The sequence below is a fragment of the Hippopotamus amphibius genome, chromosome 7, assembly GCF_030028045.1.
Source record: "Hippopotamus amphibius kiboko isolate mHipAmp2 chromosome 7, mHipAmp2.hap2, whole genome shotgun sequence".
NCBI classification, from domain to species: domain Eukaryota; kingdom Metazoa; phylum Chordata; class Mammalia; order Artiodactyla; family Hippopotamidae; genus Hippopotamus; species Hippopotamus amphibius.
Window position 1 is genome coordinate 78,778,499 of NC_080192.1, and position 18,147 is coordinate 78,796,645.

Genomic DNA, 18,147 nt, shown 5'->3' on the forward strand with positions numbered 1-18,147 from the left:
CAGGACCCTGCTTTTGCTCCCGATACCTCAAAAATGGCACTTGGTTTATGGCCTTTTTGTATCTTATTGTTCATAATTCAACCCAACTGCGCCTGCCCGTATAGTTTTTAGTCCCTTATAGTTCTCACTAAGATGCCCTAGCAATCGTGTTCCTCCCTGCAATGTATGCCCGGTTAAAAAGGAATAACGGTCAGTTTCACTTAAGAATGTCCTTGATGAAGCAGTAAACATCATTGATTTTGTTAACAATCATCCCTCGAGCACGTGTTTTTAATCCTCTATCTGAGAAAATGAGAAGTAAGCATGCAGCACTCGTGCTGCATCTGTGATTGTCTCCAAGGAAAGCACACTGGCAACTGTTTGAAGTATGAGCTGAATCAGCCCCTTGTTTTTCATGGACAACCATTTTTACTTGAACGGATGATTAGCAGACAAACCGTGGGTGTTCAGACTCAGGTACTTGGCAGATGTTTTCTTGAAAATGAACACAGTGAGCCTGTCACTTCAAGGGTAGTGTTTGTTGCCAATGATAAAATTTGAGCATTCAATGAAAATTAGAGTTTTGGAAAACTTGTATCTGCCACTGTGAGCTTCATAGCTTCTCAATACTTAAAATACTTTTCTGTTGAGATCAGTGAGGATATTAATAAATGTGATTTTTGTAAGTATAATGAAATGTATCAATGTTTGGAAGATCTGCATATTGCTGTGAACAATATTTTTCCAAATAATTATTGTATGATAATATGAAAATCATCCCTGGTAAAATCTGCAAGATAAACCAATGGATTTTAGTGTAATGGACTCTGCAAATTTGTTAACATGGTTTCAATTTCACATCATAGAGAATCTAGAAGAGACTTCACTTGTTGAGTGTTGGTGTTGTATCAAAGAATTGCCACAATGATGTAAAAAGGCTATTAAAATATCCCTCCCTTTTCTTTTTTTTTAAATTTATTTATTTATTTACTTTATTTATTTGGCTGCATTGGGTCTTCTTTGCTGCGCACGGGCTTTCTCTAGTTGTGGCGAGCAGAGGCTACTCTTAATTGTGGTGCACAGGCTTCTCATTGCAGTGGCTTCTCTTGTTGAGGAGCACAGGCTCTAGGCACATGGGCTTCAGTAGTTGTGGCATGTGGACTCAATAGTTGCAGCTTGTGGGCTGTAGAGTGCAGACTCAGTAGCTGTGGCTCGGGCTTAGTTACTCCTTGGCATGTGGGATCTTTCCAGACCAGGCATTGAACCTGTGTCCCCTGTATTGGCAGGCGGATTCTTAACCACTGCACCACCAGGGAAGCCCACACCTCCCTTTTCAACTCAATATGTGAGTGAGGCTGGATTGCCTACATATATATCAACCAAAGGAACATATTCTAACAGACTAAATACAGAAGTAGATGTGATTTGAGCTCTCTTCCCTTAAGCCAAACGTTGACACTTGTAAAATGTAATGCTACTCTTTTCACCAAATGTATTTTATTTGGGAATATGTAGCCATTTTCATTGTTATTTTTAAGAGAATAAATATTTTAACATTTTAGCAGTTTGAATTTGTAATATGATAAATCTTGATAGGTATAACCCATATAAACAAAAGCTCTTTGGGGTCTTCAATAACTTTTAAGAGTATAAAGTGTTCTTGAGACCAATAAATTTGAGAACTTCTCGTCTGTGATGGGGAAACCTGGAAGTCCCTTGACAGTGAGGCAGCGTTTGGAAGGCAGAGGTGCTGGCCATCTACCAACCCCAGGGTCTGGATGGACGTGATCTTGAATATTACAAGAGCCAAGGTTTTGTGTGCTGGGCCTTTAGAGTCATTATCGTGTTTTACAACGACCCTCTGAAGTTGGTGCTATTCAACCCATCACTTACAAATGAGGAAACCGAGACACAGATCTCAGTGCACAAAGCTGGTAACTGGAGTGGGGACTCAGAACCACTCTGCTGGCTTCAGGTCCTGTGTTCTTACCTGTGACACCATGTGCCCTGGACACAAGTCTCTTTTCCTTCTGTTCCTTCCCCAGTAAACTGAGAGGGTTCGTGAAAACCATCTCACTACTCACCACCCTACAGATACTGAGGGTCCAGCACTGTAACTCTCACCAAATTACCTTTAGTCCTGGTGAATGAATTGCAGCACGATTAAATGAAGACAGAGGCAGTCAGAGCCGAAAATTATCTTCAGCTGGGAAATGAAAAGCATAAGCACGTCTTCATTTCCTCTCGTGAGTTCCTAAGTCACAACGTACAGTTTAGAGCTCTTTTCAGGTCTGTTAATGCCATTAGTGAGCTAAAGGCATGCCTAGTTCTGTTCAGCTAGATCATTTATTGCTGCATGAACTAAAGGGGCGTTCAAAGTCTCTACGTTCATAGATTTGGTCTCTTTCTTTCAAAGATATTTGTTTATTTATTTGGCTGCACTGGGTCTTAATTGTGGCATGCATGATCTTTAGTTGCCACGTGCAGGATCTAGTTCCCTAACCAGGAATCGAACCCATGCCGCCTGCATTGGGAGCACAGAGTCTTAACCACTGGACCACCAGGGAAGTCCCAGGTTTGGTCTTTTTCATTGGAAGGATTTAGAAATGATTGAAATTAATTTCGTGTCGGATGTGTTGAAATAATCTAAAGGCTGAAATAAAAGTTTTATTGAACAAGGCAAACAGTAAAGCTAGTTTTATGCTTAAAAATCCATAATCCAAGAAAGATTAATTTAAAAAAACCAAAAACCCCAAAACACACACAACTCTTTCTCCTCTTTCTCAAGATAGGTATTTGAGGTAGGGGGAGCCCAAAAGAACAGCTCCCTTCTTGTGGATCTTCTATTGCCTGGAAGAGAAACCTGAGGCCTGGAGGGCTCCCCATGTGCCCAAAGTTACAAAGCAAAGGATGCTAAGCTCCTCCTCATCCAGCCCGAAGGCTCCTCAAGGGCAGGCACCAGTTCTCGTCCACGTTGTCCCTGCCAGCTTGTGCTCAGGGCACTCAAATCATGCTTGGGGAGTGTTTGCTGAGCTGCATGCAAGTTGCAGACCAGACCAGCCTACTTCTGAAGCTCTGCTCAACTCCCTAGTTCACTTCTATCCTGGCTGAGTTGGGCAAGTCATTCGAATGCCCTGAATGGAGAAGAAACCCCAGATGATTGGTGACTACACGTGGCATCTAGAAGAGCTTCGGGGAGAGTCAGAGAAACAGAAAGAGCTTTCTGATACTAACATACTCACAGGAGGTGGCGATTCACCTGATGGGCAGAAAATCAAAGGTTGCCACCGAAGCCGCCTCCTTCTTTTTTGCCTTTCCCTGTTTTTCTGAAAGAGCCACTTGGGAGGGATAAGAAATAAATCATCGGCAAGCTCTCTTAGACGGCCTGTGGGGAGACTTGGACTGTTCTGCCTCGTGTTTCACAGTGATCCACGTGCAACGTGGACCAAAGCTGCCGTCACCCCAAGAAGGAGCAGGTGGCATCTAAGGAGGCAAAGGAGAAGAAACACCTGCGGTTCCTTTTTCAGCTGGGGAACGAAGGAGACTTCAGAAAGACCTCATAGGGAGATGTCTGAGTAAACGGAACAGATTCCAATCTTACACTGGCGGTGGATGTTTCCTGTCTCTCAATACAATTTTTTCTATCCTAAAAGTAACACATTTTATTTAGACGTCGCATGGATGTAAACAGAAAAAAAGAACCTAGGGATTATCATATTAAGTAAAAGATAAATATATGATATCGCTTATATGTGGAATCTAAAAAATGATATAAATGAACTTGTTTACAAAACAGCAGTAGACTCACAGACATAGAAAACAAACGTATGGGTACCAGAGGGGAAAGGATGAGGGAGGGATAAATTAGGAGTTTGGGATTAACATGTATACACTCCTCTCTATAAAATAAATAAACTACAAGGACCTACGATACAGCACAGGGAAATATATTCAATATTACGTAATAACCTATAATGGAAATCTGAAAAAGAATATATATATATATACACACACACACATATATACATATATATATATAACTAAATCACTTAGCTGTACACCTGAAACTAACAAAACATTGTAAATTATCTATACTTCAATAAAAAAATTAGAAAAAGAAAAAGGTAAATATCTAAAGACAAGCACTGTTTACAGCTTTAAGTGTACACACACACACACAGAGCACATTTATTTTGCTTTTTGCATTTAGCATTGTGCCATAGGAATGTTGCTATATTTTGAAAAGCTTTTTATTTTGAAATAACTTCATATTTACAGGAAATTGCAAAACAATGTAGGGAGAGTTCCCAGGTACTCTTCACCCAGTTTCCTTCACTGGCATCATCTTGCATAACTCTAGTACACAATCAAGATTGGGAAACAAGAAGTGTTACAATGTATGTGTATAGTTCTGTGCAATTTTATCACATGTACACATCTGTGTAGCCACCATCACAATGAAGATACAGAACTGTACCATCACCACAAGTTTCTCATGCTACCCTTTTAGAGTCACACCCACCTCTCTGCCCCCTGCCCCAGTCCCTAGTCTCTAGAAACCATTAATCTATTTTTCACCTCCAAAATTTTGTCTTTTCAAAAATTTTATATAAATGGAATCAGAAGAATGTGATCTTTTGAGACTGGCTTTTTTTCATCCAGTGTAATTTCCTTGAGATCCATCCAAAATGTAACATATATCAGCAGTCCTTTCATTTTTAATTGCTGAGAAGTATCCCATGTACGGATTTACCACATACAGTTGACCCTTGAGCAACATGGGTTTGAACTGCACTGATCTGCTTATGTGTGAGTGTTTCTTCATTGACTATAGTACCTGTGTTTTCATTTTATAAATCTACAAAGTGCGGGGAAAAGTTTGTGTTTGATTAGAGATCACAGTATGTGAAATCAAAAGAATGGAACTTCCTAGGTGGCGCCCAATGCAGGGGACACAGATTTGATCCCTGCCCCAGGAAGATACCACATGCCGTGGAGCAACTAAGCCCCTGGGCCACAACTATTGAGCCTGAGCTCTAGAGCCTGTGAGCCACAACTATTGAGCCCACATGCCACAACTACTGAAGCCCACGCATGCCTAGAGTCCGTGCTCTGCAACAAGAGAAGCCATCGCAATGAGGAGCCCACGTACCACAATGAAGAGTAGCCCCCGCTTGCCACAACTAGAGAAAGCCCGCACACAGCAACAAAGACCCAATGCAGCCAATTAATTAATTAGTTAATTAATTAAAAAAAAAGAGATCAAATGAACTAGTATCTGAGTCCTGATTCTATCCAAGCCGTTTCAGCTTCCTGCCCTTGGGTGTCATTTATCAATTCCTTTGTTTTCGAGGCAGAGATAGCCTCGAAAGTCCAGTGCCTGGACTTTCAACTGTGTGGGGGGTTGGCACCCCTCACCTACATTGTTCAAGGGCCAACTGTAATTTTAAATGGTTGGTAAACAACATTTACAATGACTGTATTATATTCCCGCTGGTAGAGATGCTGTAGATTTCCTAGCTATTCCCTCATTGTTGAACACTTAGGTGTTCCTGATAAAAATAAGTGCTACTGACTATCTTGCCCCAAAAGGTTTTCCTGATTGTAATTTCTTTAAGATAGACTTTCAGAAATGAAATTATTTACACAAAGGATATTAATGTTTTTCAGACTCTTCATGCATATTACAATGTTACTTTTCCAAAAGGTGTACCTGTCTATATAGGCCCCCAACTATTTAGAGATTAAGATAAGAGGGTTTCCTAATTACAGGCTGAATAATAAGTGTGTGACTTGCTTTCTGCCTAAGCCAAGTCAATGTTCATAGGAGAAGCCAATGAGCCCTGTTTTGTCCGAGATGGACTTAGTTTGGTACGTGTGATCCAAACTCTACTTGGCATCACGATGCCCACTGCGGTCAACATGACTAGAGGTGAAATGTTGCATCCATGCTGGGTCCAACGGCAGCCAGGAGGCCTGTGTATGCTTTGATCTGTGCCTCCTCTGGACTTTTGTTAGCTACCTCAGAGAGGCTGATCCCTGAAGAAGTAAAAGAGAGAATCAAAAAAGCTCAGATCTATGGGACTTCCCTGGTGTTCCAGTGGTTAAGACTCCATGCTTCCAACGCAGGGGGCCCCGGTTCGATCGCTGGTCAGGGAATTAGATCCCACAAGCCACAACTAAAAGAGTCCATATGCCACAAGGAAGATCCTGTACGTGACAACGAAGATCCTATGTGCTGCAACTAAGATCTGGCACAGCCAAATAAAAAAATTAAAATTAAAATTAAAATATTTAAAAAGAAAGTTCACATCTGAAAAGAGAAAGCAGGACTTCCCTGGTGGCACAACGGTTAAGAATCTGCCTGCCTTAGAACAGTCCCTAACGCCATACACAAAAATAAACTCAAAATGGATTAAAGACCTAAATGTAAGGCCAGACACTATAAAACTCCTAGAGGAAAACATAGGAAGAACACTCTTTGACAGAAATCACAGCAAGATCTTTTTTGATCCATCCCCTAGGGTAATGGAAATAAAAACAAAAATAAGTAAGTGGGACCTAATGAAACTTCAGAGCTTCTGCACAGCAAAGGAAACTATAAGCATGATGAAAAGACAACCCTCAGAATGGGAGAAAATATTTGCAAATGAATCAACAGACAAAGGATTAATCTCCAAAATATATAAACAGTTCTTGCAGCTCAATATCAAAAAAGCAAACAACCCAATCAAAAAATGGGCAGAAGACCTAAATAGGCATTTCTCCAAAGAAGACATACAGATGGCCAAGAGGCACATGAAAAGCTGCTCAACATCACTAATTATTAGAGAAATGCAAATCAAAACTACAATGAAGTATCACCTCACCCTGGTTAGAATGGGCATCATCAGAAAACTACAAACAGTAAATGCTGGAGACGGTGTGGAGAAAAGGGAACGCTCTTGCACTGTTGGTGGGAATGTAAACTGATACAGTCACTATGGAGAACAACATGGAGGTTCCTTGCAAAACTAAAAACAGAGTTACCATATGACCCAGCAATGCCACTGCTGAGCATATACCCAGAGAACACCATAATTCAAAAAGACACATGCACCCCAATGTTCATTGGAGCACTATTTACAATAGCCAGGACATGGAAGCAACCTAAATGTCCATCAACAGATGAATGGATAAAAAAGATGTGGTACATATATACAATGGAATATTACTCAGCTGTAAAAAGCAACGAAACTGGGACACTTGTAGAGACATGAATAGACCTAGAGACTGTCATACAGAGTGAAGTGAGTGAGAAAGAGAAAAACAAATATTGTATATTAACACATATATGTGGAATATAGAAAAATGGTACAAATCAACTGGTTTGCAAGGCAGAAATAGAGACCCAGATGTAGAGAACAGACATATAGACACCAAGTGGGAAAGCGAGGAGGGGTGGGGGGGGTACTGAATTGGGAGATTGGGATACCAAATCGTACACTCTAAATATATGCTGTTTATTGTCTGTCAAAAAAAAAAAAAAAAAGAAAAGAGGAAAAAAAAGAAAAAGAAAAACTCTGCCTGCCAATGCAGGAGGCACAGGTTCAAGCCCTGGTCTGGGAAGATCCCACATGCCTAGGAGCAACAGAGCCCATCTGCCATAACTACTGAGCCTGCGTTCTAGAGCCCATGAGCCACAACTATTGAGCCCACGTGCCACAACTATTGAAGCCTAGAGCCCATGCTCCACAACAAGAGAAGCCACTGCAATGAGAAGCCCGTGCACTGCAACAAAGAGTAGCTCCTGCTCACCACAACTAGAGAAAGCTGGGGTGCAGCAACAAAGACCCAATGCAATGAATTAAAAAATAAAAAACAAAACAAACAAAAACCAGATTCTTCTTTAAAAAACATAAATAAATAAAAAGAGAAAGCCAGAGGTATCACACCCCCTGATTTCAAACTATACTACAAACCTATACTAAACAAGGCAGTGTGGTATTGGCATAAAAACAGATACCTAGATAAATAGAACAGAAGGGAGTCCAGAAATAAACTCACATATACACAGTCAATTAATTTATGACAAAGGAGCCAAGAATATACAATAGGGAGAAGACAGTCTCTTCAACAAATTGTGTTGGGAAAACTGGATAGCCATGAGAAAGAAGAAACTAGACCACTATCTTACACTATACAAAAAAATTAACTCAAAATGGATTAAAAACTTGAATGTAAGACTTGAAACTGTAAAACTTCTAGAAGAAAATATAGGCAGTGAGCTCCTTGATATTGGTCTTGGCACTGAATTTTTGAATCTGGCACCAAAAGTAAAGGCAACAAAAGCAGAAAGAAACAAGTGGGACTACGTCAAATTAAAAAGCTTCTGTACAGGGACTTCCCTGGCAGCACAGTGGTTAAAAATCCGCCTGCCAATGCAGGGGACACAGGTTCCATCTCTGGTCCAGGAGGATCCCACATGCTGCAGAGCAGCTAAGCCCGTGCACCACAACTACAGAGCTTACACCCTAGAGCCTGTGAGCCACAATTACTGACCCCACATGCCACAACTACTGAAGCCCACGCATGCCTAGAGCCCGTGCTCTGCAGCAAGAGAAGCCACCGCATTGAGAAGCCTGCACACCGCAATGCAGAGTAGCCCCCGCTTGCCACAACTAGAGAAAAGCCCACGTGCAGCAACAAAGGCTCAACAGAGCCAATAAATAAAAAAAATAAATATTAAAAAAAAGATTCTGCACATGGGAGAAAATATTTGCCTATCATGTACCTGATGAAGGGTTAATATAATATCCAAACTACATAAAGAAGTCAATTCAATAGCAAAAACAAACAAACGATAATGATTGAAAATGGGCAGAAGATCTAAAGACACATTTTTCCAAAGAAGACATACAGATAGCTACAGGCACATGAGAAGATGTTTAACATCACTAATTATCAGGAAAATGCAAATCAAAACCATAATGAGATGTCACCTCACATCCGTTAGAATGGCTATTTTCAGAAAAGACAAGGAATAACAAGGGTTGTCAAGAATGTGAAGAAAAGGGAACCCTTGTACACTGTTGGTAGGAATGCAAATTGGTGCAGCCACTGTGGGAAACAGTTCAGAGGTTCCTCAAAAAATTAAAAATGGAACTACCATAGGATCCAGCTATTCTACTTCTGGGTATTTATCTGAAGAAAATGAGAACACGAATTTGAAAAGATACAGGCACCCTCCCCCAGCCATGTTCATTGCAGTATTATCTACAGGAGCCAAGATATGGAAACAGCCTAAACATCCATTGATAGATTAATGGATAAAGAAGGTGTAGTATATATACATGCAATCGAATACTACTCAGCCATAAAAAAGAAAATCTTGCCATTTGTGACAACATGGATGACCCTTGAGGGTGTTGTGCTAAGTAAAATGTCAGACAGAGAAAGACAAATACCATATGATTTTATTTATGTGATGAATTAAAACAAAACAAAACAAAACTCAAATACAGGGAACAGACTGGTGGTTATCAGAGGGGATGGGGTTGGGGGAGTGGGTGAAAGAGGTGAAGGAGGTTAATTATATGATGACAGATGGTTACTAGACTTACTGTGGGGATCACTTGTTGTGTATACAAAGATCAAATTTTTATGTTATATACCTGAAACTAATATAAAGTTACTTACCAATTTTACCTCAATTAAAAAAAAAAAGCTCAAAGGACAAGTGACTGGCACAATGTACATGCCACTGACAGGCGGAAACCATCAAAAGCTACAACCAGTGGAGTGCTCCATATTCAGGGCCGACCTGCCAATTGAATTAAATTGATTGATTTGGGACCCTTGTTGTATCATTAATGATATTTAAAATTATTTATTTATTTACTTTTGGCCACACGTGGGATCTTAGTTCCCTGACCAGGTATCAAACCTGCACCCCCTGCATTGGAAGTTCAGAGTCTTAACCACTGGGGAAGTCCGTATCATTAGTGATTTTAATCATCTAACCTCATGAGTGAAGACTGAATCCTATAGGCACCTCATCCATCTAATAGAGATCTTTGAAATACTGACATTCTTTGTATATAAACAATTGAAAAGTTTTGGTTAAAGATGCTACTGTCTTAACTGACACAACAGTGTAAAGCAAAAAAAAAAAAAAAAAAAAAAAAGGATGCTACTGTCTTACTGTCCTGTGTTCCGTGTCCTAAGCAGCCCCACCCTCATCACAGGGTGTATTGATAACTCTAGTCCAGGGAACTGCAATAAGCTCTGACCTGCCAGGACCTGGAGCCAGCGGGGGATGACTGACCACCCCTACAAGCAACCTTAGTCCAGAGCCAAGCCTGGGGAAACCCGGCAAACTCAAGTCAGGGTCCCCAGCCGGGACCCAGCACACCATCTCTGCTTGAAGAAGGCAACGGCTCTCAACAGAGTTGGGTGTCTTTCTTGTCAATCTAAGAGATCCACTTGGACCCAGATAGGGAAAATTGGAACTAAGGCATTAGGGTTTGTGGTTCAGCTCATGGAAGTTACTGCAGTGTGCTTCACGGAAGGTCAGCTGTGTTGGTGGATTGCAGTGAACGAAGGTTACAAGCCAGAAAGATGAGTCTGTCAACATTTGTGGCCACTTTGATCTCATCTCCCCTGATGTTAAGGTGTGTAGCTGCCAAAGTCAGCACTTAGATGTGCTCAGCATTGCTTGGACCACACTTGGGACTGAGGTGGTCCCAGTCCCTCTGAAGTGGCTGGGTTTTATACCATGTTACAAACATAAACTCCTGTGGGTGTTGGTACAACAAATTTGGCAACAGGAAATCAGGAACTTGGTCGTAGGAAACCATTTATAAGTAAAAAGCAATCACAGAGTGGGAGAAAGTATTCCTAATACCTGTACCTGACAGGGGACTCATATACAGAATATACAAAGAGCCCCTACAAATCAATACCAAAAGGTCAGACAGCTGAATGCAAAAATGGGCCACAGGCTTCAATGGGAACTCTATAGCAGAGAACACCAAATGTCCAACAACAAAGAAAGAAGTGCTGAACTTCCTTAGTCATCAGGGAAGTGAGAATTTAGGGAATGATGTGATACCATCACACACCTACTGGAATGGCTGAAAAAAGGAAGGAAGATAGTGATTGTTGGTGTAAGGAAAAACTCATTGAATACTTCTGTACTCCAAGTGTGTAGCTTATCTCCACACTAAGCAATTCTCCAGCTCTCTGGCAGACACCAGCTGGGTGTCCTACAATTTAAATCAATTCTGACACTCTATCTGGAGTCAGCATCAAACCCCACTGGTTAAGGGCTTAGTCCCAAGAGACTGCCTTCCCGCCCCCTTGCTCTTGCGCCCCCCCACCCCTGCACACTACACACACCAAATGCAGGTCCTGGTTGTTGCCTGGGCTTTCGACCAACTGGCTATAAATCAGAGGTTCCTATGACCTCCCCTCTTTGGGTTCAATAATTTGCTAGGATGGCTTACAAAATTCAGGAAAACAGTTTACTTACTATTTCTGATTTATTACAAAGGATATTTCAAAGGACACGAATGAAGAGCTGGATGGAAGAGATTAGGACATAGTACATGGGAAGCGGCATAGAGCTCCTGTGCCCTGCACAGGGGTGTCATCCTTCTAGCACCTCCACGTGTGTACCAACCTGGAAGCTCTCTGAGATCTGTGCTTTTGGGTTTTTATGGAGGTTTCATTATGTAGGCATTATTGATTAAATCACTGGCCTTTGGTGATTCATTCAACCTCTAGTCCCTCTCCCCTCTCCTGAGGTTGGGGTAGGGTCTGAAAGTTCCAACCAACCAATCACCTGGTTGGTTCCCCTGCCAACCAGCCCCCCACCCTTCAAAAATCAACTCATTAACATAAACATGGGTGTGGTTGTATTCCAAGGGTTTTTAGGAGTTCTGTGCCAGAAATGGGGACAAAGACCAAAAAATATTTCTCATTATAAATCGTCATAGGGCCCTTGGGGACCATGTCATAGACTGCTGAGGGAAACAGAAGTTGATACAGTGAACTTTGGAAAACTGGCAGAATTTACTGAAGCTGAATATGCACATAGTCTATGACCCAGGAATTCTACTTCTGGGTGTGGAGCCAAGAAAAGGCAGTGCTTATATCCACAAAAAGATTTACTTGAATGTTCATAGCTACTCTATTCACTATAATTTCCCAAATTGGAAACTACCTAAATGCCCACCAACAATTGAATCAGTAAAGAAATTCTTGTATATTCACACAATAGACTGTTGTATTAATTGTACCACAAACCGGGTGGCTAAAAAAAACAACAACACAAAACCCAGAAATTTATTTTCCCTGTTTGGAGGCTAGAAGTCTGAAATGAAGGTGTTCCTGGAAAACTGGGTTTGCCTCCTGGTGGCTGTTGAGCTAAGAGACACAACCAAGTCAAAGATGGAGAGAAGGAAGGATTTATTACTTGCAGCAAGTTAGGGGAACACTGGGGATCTTTCCCAAAACAGTGTTTCCCCGAACAGCAAACTTAGGGAAGTTTTGAGCTGAGGGTATGTGCATATTCATGAAGGGGCTTGAGCAGAGGAGAACTCAGCATAGAACTGGGGCAAAGGTCGTCAGAGTCCAAGCTTTAGTTGATTGAAGTCAAGAGGGTCAACAGCATTCCATCCTCTATCTAGGGGGGTGGGGGCCTTAGTTCCTACAGGACTCAAAGACTGTATCAGATTGTTATGTATATTCCTTGAGGAGGAACTAGGACTTAGTTTTATCGCGGAACTATTGTTTCTTTTTTTCTTTTTGAAATATTTATTTATTTATTTAGCTGTGTCGGGGCTTAGTTGTGGCATGTGGGATATCTCCTTGCAGCGTGCAGGCTTCTCTAGTTGCAGCGCATGGGCTTAGTTCCCTGACCAGGGATCAAACCCATGTCCCCTGCATTGGAAGGCAGATTCTTTTTTTTTAAATTAATTAATTAATTAATTTATTTATTTTTGGCTGCGTTTGGTCTTCGTTGCTGCACCTGGGCTTTCTCTAGTTGCGGTGAGCAGGGGCTACTCTTTGTTGTGGTGCCCAGGCTTCTCACTGTGCTGGCTTCTCCTATGGCAGAGCATGGGCTCTAGGCACATGGGCTTCAGTAGTTGTAGCACATGGGCTCAGTAGTTGTGGCACACGGGCTTAGTTACTCTGAGGCATGTGGGATCTTCCTGGACCAGGGCTCAAACCCGTGTCCCCTGCGCTGCGCCACCAAGGAAGTCTTGGAAGGTGGATTCTTAACCACTGGACCACCAGGGACCACCCTGAACTATCGTTTCCTGACTGCTTTTCCTTTGTCCGCGTTCCCTCACTTCCCTTAAGATCATTGATTACTGAGACCTGTTCAGGGGCAAGCATTGTGCTCAGGCTTAGATCACAAGATGGCTTAGACCAAAATGGCTTTTCTTATGTCAAGAAAGCAATGCCTGGTTCTCTTTCTCTGGGGCCCCCTGCCCTATCGGCTTACAAAGGCTATGGCAGGGTCATACTCCAGGATCCTTCCTTGCCGCTTCCAGCTTCTGGTGGCTCCAGGTGTTCTCAGCTTGTGACCACATCACTCCAGTCTCTGCGTCTGTCATCACATAGCCGTCTCCTCCCTGTGTGTGACTTTGGTGAGAACCACCTGTTCAGCTGTCTCCCTTTTGTTTTGAGCCTCCTGGGATTCTTGCAGCCAACGAAGAGACAACGAAACATTTCCTGGCCTCATGTCAAAGTTACTGTTCACTCTTTGTCATGAGCTGTGCTGTTGTCCCCTGCCTCTGCCTCCCTGCCCCCCAAATTCCTATGTTGAGTTGTAACTCCCAGTTAGAAAGTGACTATTTTTTTTTTAACATTTTAATTTATTTATTTTGACTGTGTTGGGTCTTCGTTGTTTGACTGTGTTGGGTCTTCGTTGCTGCCCGCAGGCTTTCTCTAGTTGCAGTGTGAACAGACTACTCTTTTGTTGCAGTGCGTGGGCTTCTCATTGCGGTGGCTTCTCTCATCACAGGGCACGGGCTATACGCTCTCAGGCTTCAGTAGTTGTGGCCCGTGGGCTCTAGCGCTCAGGCTCGGTAGTTGTGGCACATGGGCTTAGTTGCTCTGCAGCATGTGGGATCTTCCCAGATGAGGGGTCGAACCTGTGTCCCCTGCATTGGCAGGCGGATTCTTAACCAGGGAAGTCCCAAAAGTGACTGTATTTGTATGGGGTCTTTGAAGAAGTAATTGAGTTCAAATGAGGTCATTAGGGTGGGTTGTATTTCATTATGATTGCTGTCCTTTTAAGGAGAGATTAGGACACAGAGGGAAGACCTTGTGAAGATACAGGGAGAAAATGGCCATCTACAAACCAAGGAGTGAGGTCTCAGAAGAAACTGACCCTGTGACACCTTAATTTCAACTTTCTGACCTCCAGAATTGTGAGAAATGAATTTCTGTTGTTTAAGCCACCCATTCTGTGATACTTTGTTATGGCAACCCTGGCACAGTAATACACATTTCAAGCTGCCTTTGAAAGGAAAATCCCTTGCTATGATGCCCAGAAAAGAGAGTGGTGGAAGACAAGTGTGGAGCCCTATGGCAAGGACACAGGACAAAAGAAATCCCTGGACTGAGTCCAATAGCAACTGTCGACATGGACCCTCTTGACCTTGGCTGAAGAGCCCCCAACTCCATATTAGGTAAAATATTCAACATATAGCAACCTGACCAACCACCTAACACCACTCTTCCAGCAGGAAATCTTATCGTTTTGAGGGTATGAAAATTGGCTGCAAGCCCACGAAAGGGGTCGGCTCTCCCTGGTCTGCCAGGAATTCGTCCCTCTGTCTTTACAGCGTCCCTTCTCTCTAATAAACTTTTACATCTTCCTTACATTCTGCCTTGTGCCTGGAAATTCTTTTCCAACCTGCACTCGGACCACAACAAAAAGCATGGGAATTTCTACAAAAGGATGAAAACAGAATAAGGAAGCAAACATCTGGCAAGATTTTAGCTCAGGTTTGAAAGCCAAATATCCATCAACCTCAGCTCCCTGCCACTAAGCGAGGAAATAGCAAATGACCAGGAGAGTTTCCAAAGCAGCGCCACAAAGTCAAGTTCCCAGCAACCACATACCCTCTCACTACATCACTCTTGTGTGAACCCCAACTGTAAGGCTAACTTTCAAGGAAGAGTAACAAGAACCCAACGGAGTGAAAGAAATAGAAAAACTGCAAAAGGCACAAGAGCGAAGAGGTATAGCAATCGAAGGACACTTTGTGTAGGGCGACTAGTTCTGTATGCCTCACTGGCCCTGGTGGTTACTGTCTGAGAACATCATTAGTTATAATGATAGCAAGGTGAACTCATGTCTGTACACTTGGTCTAAAGAGAGAGGGAAACACATGACCCTTTTAGAAAGAATTTAAAACAGTGTCAGCAGGATGTTTTGATTATATGGTAAAGTCAATTATCAGGATGAGGGGGGTTCTCCTTGAGGGGCTGCACTGAGAGTTACTGTGGGGCTGACCAAGAGGCTGCCAAGCTCCTCTAAGGCAGGGCTTAACCTCCTCTACTCCTTCAGGCAATGCCTGCAGCACTGTTGGGCACATAGTAGGTGCTCAAAACAGTCTTCGTTAAATGCACAAATACTAGGGGAGAGTCTAAGGGTAGAGATGAGGTGGGCGTGAAGGAGAACCCCCGAGACATCTCCCCAGGAGAGCTTTGGGCCTCTGCTGGGTGGAACGGTATCTCCTCAAAACTCATGTCCACCTCAGAATGTGACCTTATTTGGAAATGGGGTCTTTGCAGATGCAATTAGTTAAGATGGGACATACTAGATTAGGGTGGGCCCCAAACCCAATGACTGGTGTCCCCATAAGAAAGCCACATGTCTCCAAAATATATAAGCAGCTCATGCAGCTAAATACCAAAAAAGCAAATAACCCAATCCACAAATGGGCGGAAGACCTAAATAGACATTTCTCCAAAGAAGACATACAGATGGCCAACAAACACATGAAAAGATGCTCAACATCACTAATCATTAGAGAAATGCCAGTCAAAGCCACAATGAGGTACCACCTCACACTGGTCAGAAGGGCCATCATCACAAAATCTAGAAACAATAAATGTTGGAGAGGGTGTGGAGAAAAGGGAACTCTCCTGCACTATTGGTGGGAATGTAAGTTGGTACAGCCACTGTGGAAAACAGTTTGGAGGTTCCTTAAAAAACTAAAAATAGAACTACCATATGATCCAGTCATCCCACTGCTGGGCATATACCCAGAGAAAACCATAATCCAAAAAGAAACATGTACCATAATGTTCATTGCAGCACTATTTACAATAGCCAGGACATGGAAGCAACCTAAATGCCCATCAACAGATGAATGGATAAAGAAGATGTGGCACATATATACAATGGGATATTACTCAGCCAAAGAAAGGAATGAAATGGAGCTATATGTAATGAGATGGATAGACCTAGAGTCTGTCATACAGAGTGAAGTAAGCCAGAAAGAGAAAAACAAATACTGTATGCTAACTCATATATAAGGAATCTAAAAAAAAACAAAAATGGTACTGATGAACCCAGTGACAGGGCAAGAATAAGGAAGCAGATGCAGAGAATGGACTGGAGGACATGGGGTTGTGGGGGGCGGGGGGTGAAGGGGAAGCTGGAATGAAGTGAGAGAGTAGCATAGCCGTATATACACTACCATTGTAAAATAGATAGCTAGTGGGAAGTTGCTGTATAACAAAGGGAGATCAACTAGATGATGGATGATGCTTTAGAGGGCCAGGACAGGGAGGGTGGGATGGATCCGCGGGAGGGAGGGGATATGGGGATATTTGTATAAATACAGCTGATTCACTTTGGTGTACCTCAAAAGCTGGTATAAAAGCGTAAGGCAATTATATTCCAATAAAGAGCTTAAAAAAAAAGCCACGTGAAGCACAAACACACGGGAAAGATGGCCACGTGACTGCAGAGGCAGAAATGGGAATGGCACAGCCAAGGGATGCCAGAGGCCACTGTGCATCAGCGGAAGCTGGGAGAAGACAAGGAAGGATGCTTCCCCAGACCCTTCAAGGGGAGCCTGGCTCTGCTGACACCCTCGTTTTGGACTTTTAGCTTCCAGAGCTGTGAGAGGACAGATTTCTGTTTGTGCTTATTTGTTACCAGGGCCTGAGAGTTATTTTCAGGGAACATGTAGGAAACCCTGGATACCATTGTTAAAAAACAAAAATTCAACTTTGTACATTTTAAAGATTTAATTGGTTTTATTGAGCAATTCATGAGTCAGGCAGCATCCCACCTAGCCAGTAGAGAGGAGCTCCCAAGGGCTACAGAAAGGGAAAGGTTTTCAAAGGCAAGACAAGGAGGTCTAAGCAAGAAAGATTTATTTCAGGTGTAGGTAACCTACTGATGGGGATGGAAGGGGCCTTTGGGGCAGGCTACTTCAACTTCCTTTGGAGGTGGTGACCGATTACCTCATTGGTGCTGACCAGAAAATTCCTGGTTTAGACTACATTTCTGGGGGAGGGTGAAGCTTCACTTAGGTTTGTGGTGTGACCTAGCATAAGTGACTTCATCTGGGGCCTCTGATTTTCTTTTTAACACCAACCTAATTTTGAAAATGCTATTTCCTCCTAAAGAAAAATATTTAGTGCTTTGGAATTGGGGGGGGGGACATCATGTTCAAATATTTTGAAACAACTTATAAAACAGTAAAACCTATGCAGGTAGGCTCATTGCTGTAACAGACCTCCCAAACACGACATAAAGTCTATTTACTATAGTAGAAAGATAAAATGAGAGTACTTTCAAGATAATTTGAATCATTTTCCCAAGAGTCCAAGCCTTAGCAAGTTACATGTTACTGAGCTCAAGCTTGCTCTGCTGGCTACACAATAGGCCAATAAATCGGAGACGAGGTGTTGAGGCAAGGAATAATGACTTTATTTGGAAATCCAGCAGACAGAGAAGATGGTGAACTGGTGTTCCCGAAAAACCATCTGATTGGGGTTTGGATTTCTTTCATAGAACAGAGAGAGGGAGGAGGTGGGGAAGTAAAAAGGCCATAAGTCTTGCAAATATCTCTGGGAATGGCCAGCCTCAGGGAGGGGATGTGTTACTTTCTTCCTTTCTGCAGCCATCCACATGTGGGCGGGGTCAGA